Genomic DNA, 16,918 nt, shown 5'->3' on the forward strand with positions numbered 1-16,918 from the left:
AATGGACCCAAAAACATACAGTCAACTAATCTTTGACAAAACAGGAAAGAATATCCAATGGAATAAATACAGTCTCTTCAGCAAATGGTGCTGAGAAAACTGGACAGCGACATGCAGAAAAATGAACTTGGACCATTTTCTTACACCATACACAAAAATAATCTCAAAATGGATGAAAGACCTAAATGTAAGACAGGAAGCCATCAAAATCCTAGAGGAAAAAACAAGCAAAAATCCCTTTGACCTCAGCCACAGAAACTTCTTAACATGTCTCTGGAAGAAAGGGAAACAAAAGCAAAAATGAACTATTGGGACCTCATCAAAATAAAAAGCTTCTGCACAGTGAAGGAAACAATCAGAAAAACTAAAAGGCAACCAACAGAATGGGAGAAGATATTTGCAAATGACATATCAGATAAAGGGTTAGTATCCAAAATCTATAAAGAACTTATCAAACTCAACACCCAAAAGCAAATAATCCAGTGAAGAAATGAGCAAAAGACATGAATAAACACTTCTCCAAAGAAGACATCCAGATGGCCAACCGACACATGAAAAAATGCTCAACATCACTCATCAGGGAAATACAAATCAAAACCACAATGAAATACCACCTCACACCTGTCAGAAACATTAACAACTCAGGTAACAGATGTTGGCGAGGATGCAGAGAAAGAGGATCTCTTTTGCACTGCTGGTGGGAGTGCAAACTGGTGCAGTCACTCTGGAAAACAGTATGGAGGTTCCTCAAAAACTAAAAATGGAACTACCCTATGACCCAGCAATTGCACTACTAGGTATTTTTATCCAAGGGATACAGGTGTGCTGTTTCAAAGGGGCACATGCACCCCAATGTTTATAGCAGCACTATCAACAATAGCCAAGGTATGGAAAGAGCCCAAATGTCCATCGATGGATGAACGGATAAAGAAGATGTGGTATATATATGTGTGTGTATATATATATATATATATACACACACAATGGAGTATTACTCGGCAACCAAAAAGAATGAAATCTTGCCATCTGCAACTATGTGGAGGGAACTGGAGGGTATTATGCTAAGTGAAATTAGTCAGAGAGAGACAAATATCATGACTTAACTGATATGAGGAATTTAAGGTAGAAAACAGGTGAACATAAAGGAAAGGAAGCAAAAAATAATATAAAAACAGGGAGGGGGACAAAACATAAGAGTCTCTTAAATGTAGAGAACAGAGGGTTGCTAGATGGTTTGTGAAGGGGGGATGGGCTAAATGGGTAAAGGACATTAAGGAATCTACTTCTGAAATCACCGTTGTACTATATGCTACCTAACCTGGATGTAAATTAAAAATTAATTAATTAATTAAAAATAAACTATACACACACACACACACACACACACACACACACAAATTGGAGACTGGTTGGTGCTTTGAGGAAGGTGACCCAGAGAGTTACCTGTGCTGGGATGGGGAAGGTGGCCAATTTACTATCAGAGTAAATCCTCACTGGGTAAAGCCTATCAGAGGGAGCCTCACTGGGAAAGTGACCTCAGGAGAGATGTGCAGGACACAAGGAATTGTTGAAGAGCATGTCTCAAGGAGTTCTTTCCACGCAGGGGGACCTCCAGTGCACATGCACTAGGTCAGGAGTGTGTCCTGTGTTCAAGGAAGAGTGAGAGGCCTCTGTGGCTGGAGCAGAGAGCATGTGAAATGTGGTCAGATGTTTATGCCTGAGGATTAGAAGGGTTCGGTTTTCTGAGTGAGATGTGAGTCACCAGATGGTTTAGAACAGATGATCCGCTGGGTACTACTTCTCTTTAGCAGCATCTGTTTGCTGCTGTGCAGAATTGAGAGGTGAAGGGCAAGTGACCAGTAGGACAACTGTGGGAAGCTAGCGCAGTGTTCCAGGAGGGGAATGACAGTTTTACATCTGAGGTATGAGGAGGGAAAATAATAGCTAGTGACCACATTCTACTTAGTGTGTGTGTGTGTGTGTGTGTGTGTGTGTGTATTCTGGATACACTTAAAGATGGACTTTGCAGCATTTCCTAATGTATTAATTCTAGGTTGGGAGAAGGAGGAATCAAGGATGCCATCCAATACTTCAGACTGTAGGTAGAAATGAGGAGTGCCTTATATGGAAACAGGGAGGACTCTGGAAGTAGGACATTTAGGGAAGCTGCATCATAGGCATCCAATTTAGGAATGTCAAATCTGAGATTATTAGAAATGCACTTGAAGTTAGAAGCTGGATACAGAGTACAGGGTGGGAGAAATATCTAGGTTGGAGAGATACATGTAGGAGGTGACACCACATAAATGATGTTTAAAGCCTTCAGCATAGATGAGAGCACCAAGGGGGCGATGGCCATAGAAGAGAAAGTAACAGGACCAAATCCTGGACTCCTCAGTGCTAAGCAAGCTGATCAGAGCACACCCAGAGCATACTGCACGTTATGGTTCTGCGTCACGTAGATTAGGAGGCCCAGACTTTAGTGTGCATAGGAATTTCCTGGTCTTAGAAACATCTAGACAGTCTGGACTAAAGCGTGAGATTCTGGGTTTATAACAAGGTTGTTGCTGCTATTGCTGGTCTTCAGATCATACATTGAGCAGCAAGCACATAAAGCAGGATTCTCACATGGCTGTGCATCAGCCTTTCCTGTGGGGCTTATTAAGTAAGTGATTCCTGAGCCCAAGCCCAACACTCTAAGATGACAGGTCTGGGGAGAGGCCTGAGTATTTTGTAACAAACCCAAAAGTAATCCTGGGCTTCCACCAGATAGGTAAACAGTAAAGTCATTGATGAGAGCCCTCATTGTGGGAAGGGGTCTTACATCCACATTTCAATGTTGTTGTTTTTTCTAGGAAGGAAAATGCAAGATCTGCTGGGAGATACATATTTTCTCTCCCAAGGGGCACAGCCAGGTGGCAGATTGAGGAAGTGGTTCAACATAAAACCTCTGAGATACTGAGTGTAGATCTTAAATGTACCACACAAAAGGAAATGTAACACCATGCAGCTCTTAGTTAATATTATGGTTGTAGTCATTTTGCAGTATAGAAATGTATCAATCAAGGGTTGTACCCTTGAGCTTACACAATGGTGTATGTCAATTATACCTCAGTGAAGCTGGAAAAACATGTCTGAAATCATGCTGTCTGAAGCTATTCCCTACATAGATTTCTGACTTTTCATTATATATATGTATAGTTACAAAGACTTAGGGATGGGAGAGAGAATATGGGGCCTTTTTCTATTTCAAGGAAAGTCACAAAACAGGCAGGAACAGAATCCACAATGGACCCTAGGTGGAGACCCACATACAATGAGGGCCCTGCCACTGGGTATAGATACAACTGTTCACACAACGGAGTCCCCTGACGTAGGACACTGGACCCTGAGGCTAGGACTGCAATTGCTGCTGCCCCGTGCAACTGCATGACACCACTATCACTCAAACACCTGTGTCAAATGCATGGAGTGCTGTCCCAGCCTATCTGTCATGTCCTGAGTCAGAGTCTGAATGTCCAATGCAAGACTGTTTGGTAAAGTGGGTTCTCTTCACTGTGGATGGAGCTGGTCTCTGCCCTCCATCAAGACTTTTAAATTGTGGAAATCTTCTATGTGGGAAGACAGGTACAAGTTCTGAGCATGGAAATTGGGGGTCAGGAATGGGAAAGAATGACAAATTTCAACATTTGGAGCAGTGATCTGAGACTAGAACTTGATCTGGTACATTGTAGGTATCAGGTTGGATTGGACGATTGAAATATTTCAATGTTTTCCCTTGATAGTTGTTATGGAGTCCAGCTTTTGTCTACTTCTGTTCTGCTCGCAAATAAGCAGAGTACCATTGTTGGGTGATGAAGTGATTATTCAAAATGTCTTCTCCAGCCTTTGTCTCTTCCTATGATTAAGTAACCCAGATCTGTAACACTTCAGATGATCCTTACATATACACTGATACTTTATATTTCATTGTACATGTCCATATTTCTGGGAAGAGCATCCAATATGTTACCAGGTTTTATGTGACACCCCCCACAAAAGTCTAAAATCTCATTCCAGTTTAGACACTGTTCTCCTCTACCTCTGGTCCACGAACAGCTAATAATCAAACTGTTTTTAGCAGATCCAATGACTTGATATACAGGCTCATTTTTGTCTTGGTGATTGCCAGTCTGAGTCAGGATAAGGTTTCACTTTCAATTTCTGTCTCTGTTTGTGGGCTGATGCACATTCACAGACCAGCGCTGGCTCACAGAAGACACAGATTACCATTGGTTTAGGTGAACCTGTATTCTACCACCTACTCTGGTGCTGGATAAATAGCAGAAATGAAACAATTGTGAATGGGGATCCTTTTCCATTAACACAGTAGACTAAGTTTTAAGGCTGCCTCTTCCTATAAAAACAACTAAAAATGTAAAATGCATATATTAAGCACCCAAAAGAAGAATCAACAGAATAATCATTTAGGCCAAAATATAAATATTGGCAATAAGCCAGGGATGATAGTTGTTCTGAACCTTAGGGTATATTTTAAACCTAGAAAATCTTAGCTTACCTTCTCAAGCTCACGAACTTAATAGACAGGAAATAATGCCCAGAGTTTATTCATGTGAGGAGCATTAGAAACATCCCCTCCCTGAAAATATGGGAACCTAAGATTCATAGATTCATATCCTCAGAAAAAGGATCAAATCAAATCGGCTCTATCTTCAAGTACAAGAGTATTCTAAGGAGATTTGTTCTGATCTAACACAAAGTGAGCAAAGAGCTATTTCAAAGAATTTGCAATTATAGACTAATCTTTCTATGATTTGTAAGCCAAATTTTCTTTCTTATCTTGGGCCAAAATACCTTCTAGTCATCAGTTTAGTTAATAATTGTCCTGGATTGATAATGACTCAAAATTTAGTAAAAGAAACAAATTTTTCTAGAGGAATCTACATTTAACTTATGTGTCAAAAAATGTACACAAAGAATTGCACAAATAAAAGAGCAACTGATAGCACAAAATGTAAAGTACAAATGGAAAAAAGACTGAGTTAACTTTAGAAAGAATAGGTAGTAAAGAGAAGCTCATAAAACTTCAATATTGCAATCATAAGACATAGAATATAACATGACCAATATATGATATAAATATATGTAATTTGAATAAATATTATATATATGTGTGACATAAAAAAAATCACAAAATTGAAAATGTAGAGGGGTGCCTGGGTGGCTCAGTCAGTGAAGCATCCAACTTCTGCTCAATCACGATCACGCAGTTCATGACTTCCATCCCTGCATCGGGCTCTGTGCTGAAAGCCTAGAGCCTGGGGCCCACCACAAGTTCTGTGTCTCTCTCTCTGCACCTTCCCTGCTCATTCTCTCTCTCTCTCTCTCTCTCTCTCTCTCTCAAAAATAAACGTTAAGAGGTTTTTGGGAAGACAGCGGGGTAGGAGGACACTGGGCTCACCGTGTCCTGCAGATCACTCAGATTCCACCTACACCTACCTAAATAACCCAGAAAACCACTAGAAGACTAGCAGAACGGAGTCTCTGGAGCCAAAAACAGGCGAGAGGCCCATGGAAGAAGGTAGGAAGGGCGGCGAGGCGGTGCGCGCTCCACGGACTGGTGGGAGGGAGCCAGGGTGGAGGGGCGGCCCCCCGGCCAAGCAGAGTCTGGCTTGCAAAAGCGGAGGGGCAGGACGGAGTGTGTTCTGACAGCAAGCGGGACTTAACATCTGGAAGGTTATAAGCTAACAGCTCTGCTCGGAGAGGGGAGAGCGGTAGGGATGGAGGATAACAGGAGGGAGAGTTGTTGAGCCCCGGACAACAGAGTGCAGCTTGGCGGGAGAACAAAGGCGCTCGCCAGCGCCATCTCCCTCGCCCATCTCCCTCGCCCATCTCCCAGCCGAAATCCCAAAGGGAACCAGTTCCTGCCAGGGAACTTGCTTGCACCGCACAAGCACACAACGCTGTGCTTCTGCGGATCCATCCCTCTGGTGAAGGGTCTGACTCCCTCCCGTGCCACAGGGCACCTCCTGAAGTGGATCTCTGAAGGATAAGTGAGCTGAGCCTGCCCCTCCCATCCCTGTGCACCTTGCCGATCCTCCCCAGATAATATGCCAGATCCCCAGCACCGCAAGCCTGGCAGTGTGCCAGTACCCAGACAGGAGCCACACAACCCCACAGTGAATCCCGTCCCTAGGAGAGGTGAAGAGAAGGTACACACCAGTCTGACTGTGGCCCCAGCAGTGGGCTGGGGGCAGACATCAGGTCTGACTGCGGCCCCGCCCACCGACTCAAGTTATTCAAGACAGCACACATCAACTGATGAATGGATAAAGAAATTGTGGTTTATATACACAATGGAGTACTACGTGGCAATGAGAAAGAATGAAATATGGCCCTTTGTAGCAACGTGGATGGAACTGGAGAGTGTGATGCTAAGTGAAATAAGCCATACAGAGAAAGACAGATACCATATGGTTTCACTCTTATATGGGTCCTGAGAAACTTAACAGAAACTCATGGGGGAGGGGAAGGGGAAAAAAAAAGAGGTTAGAGAGGGAGACAGCCAAAGCATAAGAGACTCTTAAAAACTGAGAACAAACTGAAGGTTGATGGGGGGTGGAAGGGAGGGGAGGGTTGGTGATGGCTATTGAGGAGGGCACCTTTTGGGATGAGCACTGGGTGTTGTATGGAAACCAATTTGACAATAAATTTCATATATTGGGGGAAAAAAAAAAAAAAGACAGCACAGGGGAAGTGCCCTGCAGTTCCACACCCCTCCAGGGACTATCCAAAATGACGAAATGGAAGAATTCCCCTCAAAAGAATCTCCAGGAAATAACAACAGCTAACAAACTGATCAAAAAGGATTTAAACAATATAACAGAAACTGAATTTAGAATAATAGTCATAAAATTAATCCCTGGGCTTGAAAACAGTATAGAGGACAGCAGAGAATCTATTGCTACAGAGACCAAAGGATTAAGGAACAGTCAGGAGGAGCTAAAAAATGCTATGAATGAACTGCAAAATAAAATGGAGACGACCACAGCTCAGATTGAAGAGGCAGAGGAGAGAATAGGTGAACTAAAAGATAAAATTATGGAAAAAGAGGAAGCTGAGAAAAAGAAAGATAAAAAAAAAAATCCAGGAGTACGAGGGGAAAATTAGAGAACCAAGTGATGCACTAAAGAGAAATAATCTATGCATAATTGGTATGCCAGAGGAGGAAAAGAGAGGGAAAGGTGTTGAAGGTGTACTTGAAGAAATCATAGCTGAGAACTTCCCTGATCTGGGGAAGGAAAAAGGCATTGAAATCCAAGAGGCACAGAGAACTCCCTTCAGACATAACTTGAATCGATCTTCTGCACGACATATCATAGTGAAACTGGCAAAATACAAGGATAAAGAGAAAATTCTGAAAGCAGCTAGGGATAAACACGCTCTAACATATAAAGGGAGACCCATAAGACTCATGACGGATCTCTCTACTGAAACTTGGCAGGCCAGAAAGGAATGGCAGGAGATCTTCAATGTGATGAACAGAAAAAATATGCAGCCGAGAATCCTTTATCCAGCAAGTCTGTCATTTAGAATAGAAGGAGAGATAAAGGTCTTCCCACACAAACAAAAACTGAAGGAATTCGTCACCACTAAACCAGCCCTACAAAAGATCTTAAGGGGGATACTGTGAGACAAAGTACCAGAGACATCACTACAAGCATGAAACCTACAGACATCACAATGACTCTAAACCCATACCTTTCTAAAATAACACTGAACATAAATGGACTAAATGTGCCAACCAAAAGACACAGGGTATCAGAATGGATAAAAAACCAAGACCCATCTATTTGCTGTCTACAAGAGACTCATTTTAGACCTGAGGACACCTTCAGATTGAAAGTGAGGGGATGGAGAACTATTTATCATGCTACTGGAAGTCAAAAGAAAGCTGGAGTAACCATACTTCTATCAGACAAACTAGACATTAAATTAAAGGCTGTAACAAGAGATGAAAAAGGGCATTATATAATAACTACAGGGTCTATCCATCAGGAAGAGCTAACAATTATATATGTCTATGCACTGAATACGAGAGCCCCCAAATATATACAACAATTACTCACAAACATAAGCAACCTTATTGATAAGAATGTGGTAATTGCAGGGGACTTTAACACTCCACTTACAGAAACGGATAGATCATCTAGACACACGGTCAATAAAGAAACAAGGGCCCTGAATGAGACATTGGATCAGATGGACTTGACAGATATATTTAGAACTCTGCATCCCAAAGCATGAGAATATACTTTCTTCTCGAGTGCACATGGAACATTCTCCAAGATAGATCACATACTGGGTCACAAGACAGCCCTTCATAAGTATACAAGAATTGAGATCATACCATGCATACTTTCAGACCACAATGTTATGAAGCTTGAAATCAACCACTGGAAAAAGTCTGGAAAACCTCCAAAAGCATGGAGGTTAAAGAACACCCTACTAAAGAATGAGTGGGTCAACCAGGCAATTAGAGAAGAAATTTAAAAATATATGGAAACAAACGAAAATGAAAATACAACAATCCAAACGCTTTGGGATGCAGCAAAGGCAGTCCTGAGAGGAAAATACATTGCAACCAGGCCTATCTCAAGAAACAAGAAAAATCCCAAATACAAAAGCTAACAGCACACCTAAAGGAAATAGAAGACAGAAGAAGAGAAATAATAAAGATCAGAGCAGAAATAAACAATATAGAATCTAAAAAAACTGTAGAGCAGATCAACGAAACCAAGAGTTGGTTTTTTGAAAAAATAAACAAAATTGATAAACCCCTAGTCAGGCTTCTCAAAAAGAAAAGGGAGATGACCCAAATAGATAAAATCATGAATGAAAAGGGAATTATCACAACCAATCCCTCAGAGATACAAGCAATTATCAGGGAATACTATGAAAAAGTATATGCCAACAAACTGGACAACCTGGAAGAAATGGACAAATTCCTAAACACCCACACACTTCCAAAACTCAATCAGGAGGAAATAGAAAGCTTGAACAGACCCCTAACCAGCGAAGAAATTGAATCAGTTATCAAAAATCTCCCAACAGAGTCCAAGACCAGATGGCTTCCAAAGGGAGTTCTACCAGACATTTAAAGCAGAAATAATACCTATCCTTCTCAAGCTATTCCAAAAAAATAGAAAGGGAAGGAAAACTTCCAGACTCATTCTATGAAGCCAGTATGACTTTGATTCCCAAACCAGACAGAGACCCAGTAAAAAAACAGAACTCCAGGCCAATATCCCTGATGAATATGGATGCAAAAATTCTCAATAAAATACTAGCAAATCGGGGGCGCCTGGGTGGCGCAGTCGGTTAAGCGTCCGACTTCAGCCAGGTCACGATCTCGCGGTCCGGGAGTTCGAGCCCCGCATCGGGCTCTGGGCTGATGGCTCGGAGCCTGGAGCCTGTAGCCTGTTTCCGATTCTGTGTCTCCCTCTCTCTCTGCCCCTCCCCCGTTCACGCTCTGTCTCTCTCTGTCCCAAAAATAAATAAACGTAGAAAAAAAAATTTTTTTTAAAAAAATAATAAAAAAAAAATACTAGCAAATCGAATTCAACAGCATATAAAAAGAATTATTCACCATGATGAAGTGGGATTCATTCCTGGGATGCAGGGCTGGTTCAACATTCGCAAATCAATCAATGTGATACATCACATTAATAAAAGAAAAGATAAGAACCATATGATCCTGTCAATCGATGCAGAAAAGGCATTTGACAAAATTCAGCAACATTTCTTAATAAAAACCCTCAAGAAAGTCGGGATAGAAGGAACATACTTAAAGATCATAAAAGCCATTTATGAAAAGCCCACAGCTAACATCATCCTCAATGGGGAAACACTGAGAGCTTTCCCCCTGAGATCAGGAACACGACGGGGATGTCCATTCTCACCGCTGCTGTTTAACATAGTGTTGGAAGTGCTAGCATCAGCAATCAGACAACAAAAGGAAATCAAAGGCATCAAAATTGGCAAAGATGAAGTCAAGCTTTCACTTTTTGCAGATGACATGATATTATACATGGAAAATCCGATAAACTCCACCAAAAGTCTGCTAGAACTGATACACGAATTTAGCAAAGTTGCAGGATACAAAATCAATGTACAGAAATCAGGTGCATTCTTATACACTAATAATGAAGCAACAGAAAGACAAGTAAAGAAACTGATCCCATTCAGAATTGCGCCTAGAGGCATAAAATACCTAGGGATAAATCTAACCAAAGATGTAAAAGATCTGTATGCTGAAAACTATAGAAAGCTTATGAAGGAAATTAAAGAAGATATAAAGAAATGGAAAAACACTCCGTGCTCATGGATTGGAAGAATAAATATTGTCAAAATGTCAATACTACCCAAAGCTATCTACACATTCAATGCAATCCCAATCAAAATTGCACCAGCATTCTTCTTGAAACCAGAGCAAGCAATCCTAAAATTCATATGGAACCACAAAAGGCCCCGAATAGCCAAAGTAATTTCGAAGAAGACCAAAGCAGGAGGCATCCACAATCCCAGACTTTAGCCTCTACTACAAAGCTGTAATCATCAAGACAGCATGGTATTGGCACAAAAACAGACATATAGACCAATGGAATAGAATAGAAACCCCAGAATTGTACCCCAATGTTTACAGCAGCACTCTCAACAATAGCCAAATTATGGAAAGAGCCTAAATGTCTATCAACTGATGAATGGATTAAAAAAATTGTGGTTTATATACACTATGGAATACTACGTGGCAATGAGAAAGAATGAAATATGGCCCTTTGTAGCAACGTGGATGGAACTGGAGAGTGTGATGCTAAGTGAAATAAGCCATACAGAGAAAGACAGATACCATATGGTTTCACTCTTATATGGATCCTGAGAAACTTAACAGAAACCCATGGAGAAGGGGAAGGAAAAAAAAAAAAGAGGTTAGAGTGGAAGACAGCCAAAGCATAAGAGACTCTTAAAAACTGAGAACAAACTGAAGGTTGATGGGGGGTGGGAGGGAGTGGAGGGTGGGTGATGGGTATTGAGGAGGGCACCTTTTGGGATGAGCACTGGGTGTTTTATGGAAACCAATTTGACAATAAACGTCATATGTTGAATAAATAAATAAATAAATAAATAAATAAATTTGATAGAGAAGGGAAAAAAATGTCTATTCTGGTCTGCTGAATAGTAAAAAATTTTGTTTCTTGCTTTTTCTCCTTGATTTCCATGTGTTACTTATATATTTTGGATATTAACCTCTTATCAGCTAATGGGTGGCAATTGTTTTCTCCCATTCTGTAAGTTGCCTTAACATTTTATTGGTGATTTTATTTGCTGTGTAGAAGATTTTCAGTTGATGCAGCCCACTTGTTTACTTTAGCTTTTGTGCCCTGTGTTTTTGGTATCATATCCCCACAATCATTGATAATACCAATGACATGGACATTTTTCCCTATTTTTTCCCTAGGAATTTTACAGTTTCACTTCCTATATGTAAGTCTTTAATCCATTCAGGTTAATTGTTGTCAGTGATGTATGATATAAATGCAGTGTCATTCATCTGCATGCAGATATCCAGTTTTCCATCACCTTTTACTGAAGAGCCTATTCGTTCCCCATTGCATGTTGTTGGTACCCTTGACAAAGATGAGTTTACCATATATGTGGGGTTTGTTTCTGGGCTCTGTGTTGTGTTCCATTGTTCTATATGCCTGCTTTTATGCCAATACCATACTGTTTTGATTGCTGCAGCTTTGTAATGTAGTTTGAAATCAGGAAATGTGATGCCTCTAGATCTGTTGTTCTTTCTCAACATTATTTAGGCTATTCAGGGTCTTTTGTGCTTCCGTATGAAATTGGGAATAGTGTTTTCTATTGCTTTGAAAGCTGCCATTGCGGTTTTGTTTGGGATTGCATCGAATCTGCAGATCACTTTGACACTATGGATAACTTAACAGTTATTAATTCTTCCAATCCATTAACATTGGGTATGTTTTCATTTATTTGTCTCTTCTTAAATGTTTTTCATCAGAGTCTTCTAGTTTTTTGTGTGCATGTCTTTCAATGGTTAATATATTCCTAAGTATTTTATTGGTTTTTGATGCTACTCTAAATGGTTTGCTTTTTGAATTTCTCTTTTACATATTTTGTTGTTAGAATATAGACATAACTTATATATTGATTTCAAATCCTGCAACTTCACTGAATTTGTTATTAGTGCTAACATTTGTTGTTGCTGGTGTTGTTGGGAGACTTTAGGATCTTCTATATATAAGATTATATCATAGTCAACACATGGAAACAATCTAAAATGGAATATTAGTCAACCATGTAAAAGAAGGAAATCTTGCCATTTGCAACATGGAGGGACTCTGAGGACATCATGCTAAGTAAAATAAGTCAGACAGCAAAAGATGAATAGCCACATGATCTCACTTACATAGGGAACCTAAAAACAGCAACAACAACCAACAAACAACACCCTTCAAAAAAGAAACAAAATATTGTGCTCATGATTACAGTGAACAGATCTGTGGTCGCCAGAGGTGGGAGTGAAAGGATGAGTGAAACAGGTGAAAGGGGTCGAAAGGTACAAATTTCCAGTTATAAAAGAAACTGTGGGGATGTCATGTACAGCATGGTGACTATAGTTAACAATACTGTATTGTATATTTGAATATTGCTAAGAGAGTAAATCTTGAAAGAAAAAAATATATATCATCTGCAAACAGTGACAATTTCCCTTCTTCCTTTCCAGTTTGGATGCCTTTTATTTCTTTTCCTCGTCTATGTGCTCTGGCTAGGACTTCTGGTACGATGTTTAATAGGAGTGGTGAGAATGAACATCCTTGTCTTGTTCCTGATCTTGGAGCAAAGGCCTTTGCTTTTCACTGAGATGATGTTAGTTGTGGGCTTGGCATTATGGCCTTTATTATGTTGAAGTACATTCCTTTTATATCCTAATCATTGAGAGTTTTCATCACCCCAGGCATAAAACCCACTTGATCTTGGTATATATTCCTTTTAAAAAGCTTTTGAATTTGTATTGCTGGCATTTTGTTGAGAATTTTGGCATCTTTATTCATCTGTGGTATTGGCTGTAATTTTCTTTTCTTGTAGTCTATTTGTCTGGCTTTGCTACGGGGATCATGTTGGCTTTATTGAGTGAATTTGGAAGTATTTCTTCCTCTATAATATTTTAGAAGATTTTGGGGCGCCTGGGTGGCTCAGTCGGTTGAGCGTCCGACTTCGGCTCAGGTCACGATCTCACGGTCCATGAGTTCGAGCCCTGCGTCAGGCTCTGGGCTGATGGCTCAGAGCCTGGAGCCCACTTCCGATTCTGTGTCTCCCTCTCTCTCTGCCCCTCCCCCGTTCATGCTCTGTCTTTCTCTGTCTCAAAAATAAACATAAACGTTAAAAAAACTTTAAAAAATATATTTTAGAAGATTTTGAGAAAAATGGTATTAATTTTCCTTTATGTTTAATAGAATTCACTTGTGAAGTCACCTGGGGGCTTTCCTGTGTTGGGAGATTTTTTTATTCTTGGTTCAATCTCCTACTAGTAATTGGTCTATTCAGATTCTCTATTTTTTTTTCATGATTCAGTCTTTCTGACTTTTATGTTTTAGTATGTCTAGGTGATCAAAATATTTGTTGCCATATATTGTCTTGGTATAGTCTTATGATCATGTGTACTTTTGTGGAATCAGTTCTGTATTTTTGTTTATAATTTTACTCACTTGAATCACCTCCATTTTTTTCTTAGTGCATCTAATGGTTTGTCAATTTTATTTATCTTCTCAAAAAACCAACTCTTCATTTCACTGACCTTTTCTAATGTGATTTTAGTTTATATTTCATTTATTTCCATTCAGATATTTATTATTTTCATCCTTCTACTAACTTTGGGCTTAGTTTATTCTTCCTTTCTTTGTTCCTTGAGGTGTATTGTTAGGTTGTTTATTTGTGATATTTCTTAACATAGGCATTTATTGCTATAAACTTTCCTCTTAACGGCTGATTTTGCTACATCTCTTGGAATTTGATATGTTCTGTTTCCATTTTTGTTTATCTCATGATACTTTTTAATTTCCTTTTTGATTTAGGCTTTGACCCATGGTTGTTCAGGTATGTGTTGTTTAATATTTGTTACTTTTCCAGTTCTGCTATTGTTACTGATTTCTAGTATCATACCATTGTGGTTGGAAAAGATACTAATATGATTTCAATGTTCTTAAATATGTCAAGACTCCTTTCATGATCTACAATATGAACTATCCAGAATAGTGTTCTGTGTGCCCTTGGGGAGAATGTGTATTCTGCTTCTGTTGAATATAATATTCTGTATGTGTTTGTTAGAGCTCTAGTTCAAGTATAATATTTCCTTATGATTTTATGTCTGGATGATCATCCATTGTTGAAAGCGAGGTATTGAAGCCCCACTATTTTTGCATTGCTGTCTATTTTTACAGTCTGTTCATGATTGCTTAATATATGTAGGTGATCTGACTTTGGGTACATACATATTTACAACTATTATCTCCTCCTGGTGAATTGACCCTTTTTGTGATTATATAAGAACTCTTCTTTGTTTACACCTTTTGTGTGATCTTAGTTATTCCTGAACTCTTTTGCTCTCCACTTGCATGGAATACTTTATCTGTCCCTTCACTCTGAGTCTATGAGTGTCCTTAAAACTGAAGTAAGTCCCTTGTAGGCAACAGGCTTTTGTTAATCTACTCAGTCACTCTATATCTTTTCATGGGAGAATTGAGCCTTTTCACACTTAGAATCAGTGTTGATAGGTAAGAACCTACTATTAATATTTTTCTGTAGTTCCTTTGTTGCTTTCTTCCTCCCTTCTGCCTTCCATTGTGAATTGCTGATGTTTTGTAGTATGATGCTTTGGTTATTTTCTCTTTATCTCTTGTGTATCTACTATAGGTTTCTGTTCTGTGGTTACCATGACGCTTTCATACTCCATCCTTCAGTCCTCATATTCTGTCTTAAGCCGATATCAACTTAACTTCAGTTGCATAAAAAACCTCTACACATTTATTCCTTCGTCCACGTTTTATGTTGTTGATGGAATAATTTACATGGTTTGCTATGGTGTACTCATTAACCAAGTATTATAGCCATAGTTATTTTTAACAGTTTTGTCTTTTAACCTTTGTAGTAGAATTAAAATGATTTACCCTCCACCATACAGTACTAGAGTATTGTGACTTTGAGTATTTATTTACCTTTACCATTGAATTAATACTTTCATATGTTATCATGTCATTAGTGTCTTTTCCTTTGTGTTTGAAGAAATCCATTTAGCATTTCTTGTAAGACAGGTCTAGTGGAGATGAACATCCTTGGATTTTGTTTGGGAAATTTCACCACTCCTTCATTTCTGAAGTACAGTTTTCCTGGGTAAAATATTCTTGTTTAGCAGTTTTTATTTGAGCACTTTCAATATATCAAACCCACTCTCATGGCCTGTAAGGCTTCTGTGTTAATATCTTCAATCTTGTGAGCTTCCTTAAAATAAGTATTTTGAATTCTTTTTAAGGTAACTCACAGATCTCCATACCTTTGGAATCAGATGCTGGAAAATGACTGTGTTCCTTTGGTGTGTCCTACTTCTCTGGTTTTTAGTGTTTTGGGGATTTCTGTTCATGTGTATGTATTGAAGGAGTAGTGATGTCTTCCAGCCTTTTCAGACTGGCATCAGTGGGAAAGACGTTCATGAGAAGGTGGTGTAAGAATACTGTCTGAGTGGATGCAACCTTTCGGTTCTGGGAAAGGGGCAATGGTTTAGTCTGTGTGCAGCTCCATCAGCTGAGATCAACATCTACAAAGACCAAGTGGGGTCCTTTGTTGGTATGGCTGTCACCTGTCTGTGATGGCAGTGGAAACTGGGACCATTGGGGTCCTCAGTAGAAGGCTGCTAGAGTCTTCCCCTCTTATTGCCTGTGGGGAGAAGTTGTAGTCAAGGGGATTCCTTCCAGTACCAGGTCTGGTGTGCTGACACTCAGAGTGCAGTGGAGCTGGGGTCTCAGTCTTGGAGGTGTACAGAACCAAGAGAGAACTGGGAGCCTGGGACCCAGGAGCTATTTCTGTGGCAATGGCACCAGGGTCTGAAGTCTGGACATGAGAAGATCACCCACATAACCAGATGCTCTGTGGCTTACAGTAGTGGCTCAAGCTCTATGGAAGGAGCAGGACACAGCAGTGGAAAAGGCCCAGGGCTAACAGGGTATGGGAATGCCTGAGACTCAAGGGACATGGCCCAGAAGAGCATACCTCAGTGATGGGGGGGGGGTCAAAACCTCACCTTAGGTCCTGTAGGTGGGACACAAAGCATTAACACTATGGTCCCGGTGATGGTGGGTCAAAGCTGTGACTCAAGACCCAGTAGGCAGGACACAGAGCAGTAGCAACATAATGATGGTGGGTCAAATCCCCAATTTAGGGTGCATGGAGTGGTGCACAGAGCACCTATATAGGTCAATCCTCCCATTCAGGACTCAGGGGGAGGGGTGTAGAATAGCAGCTGCATGGCCCTGGTTAATTTGTAGGTCAAACCTCCAACTCCAGAGCAAGGAGTGGAGCACAGTGCAGCTGCATCTCTAGCCCTTGTAGATAGTGAGGTTCTGTGGTATCCTAATCCCAGAAATTGGAGCAGAGCAGGGACTTGGGCTCCTGGGGGCAGGTCTCACCACAGCGAGAGCTCCAGTGCTGGGAAGGAGATGAAGTGGCACGGACTCCGGGCAGCTCTATCAGCTGGGTTTAGCAATTGGTCAAAATGTGGGGGTCCTTGGTAGTAAAGGATGCAGATGTACAGGTGAGCAGGCTGGCTGGAGTCCTCACGTTCTCT

This window comes from Lynx rufus, unplaced genomic scaffold (genome assembly GCF_022079265.1).
Source record: "Lynx rufus isolate CCGP_SWC_20201006 ecotype Redwood Valley unplaced genomic scaffold, mLynRuf1.p SCAF_6, whole genome shotgun sequence".
Classification (NCBI taxonomy): domain Eukaryota; kingdom Metazoa; phylum Chordata; class Mammalia; order Carnivora; family Felidae; genus Lynx; species Lynx rufus.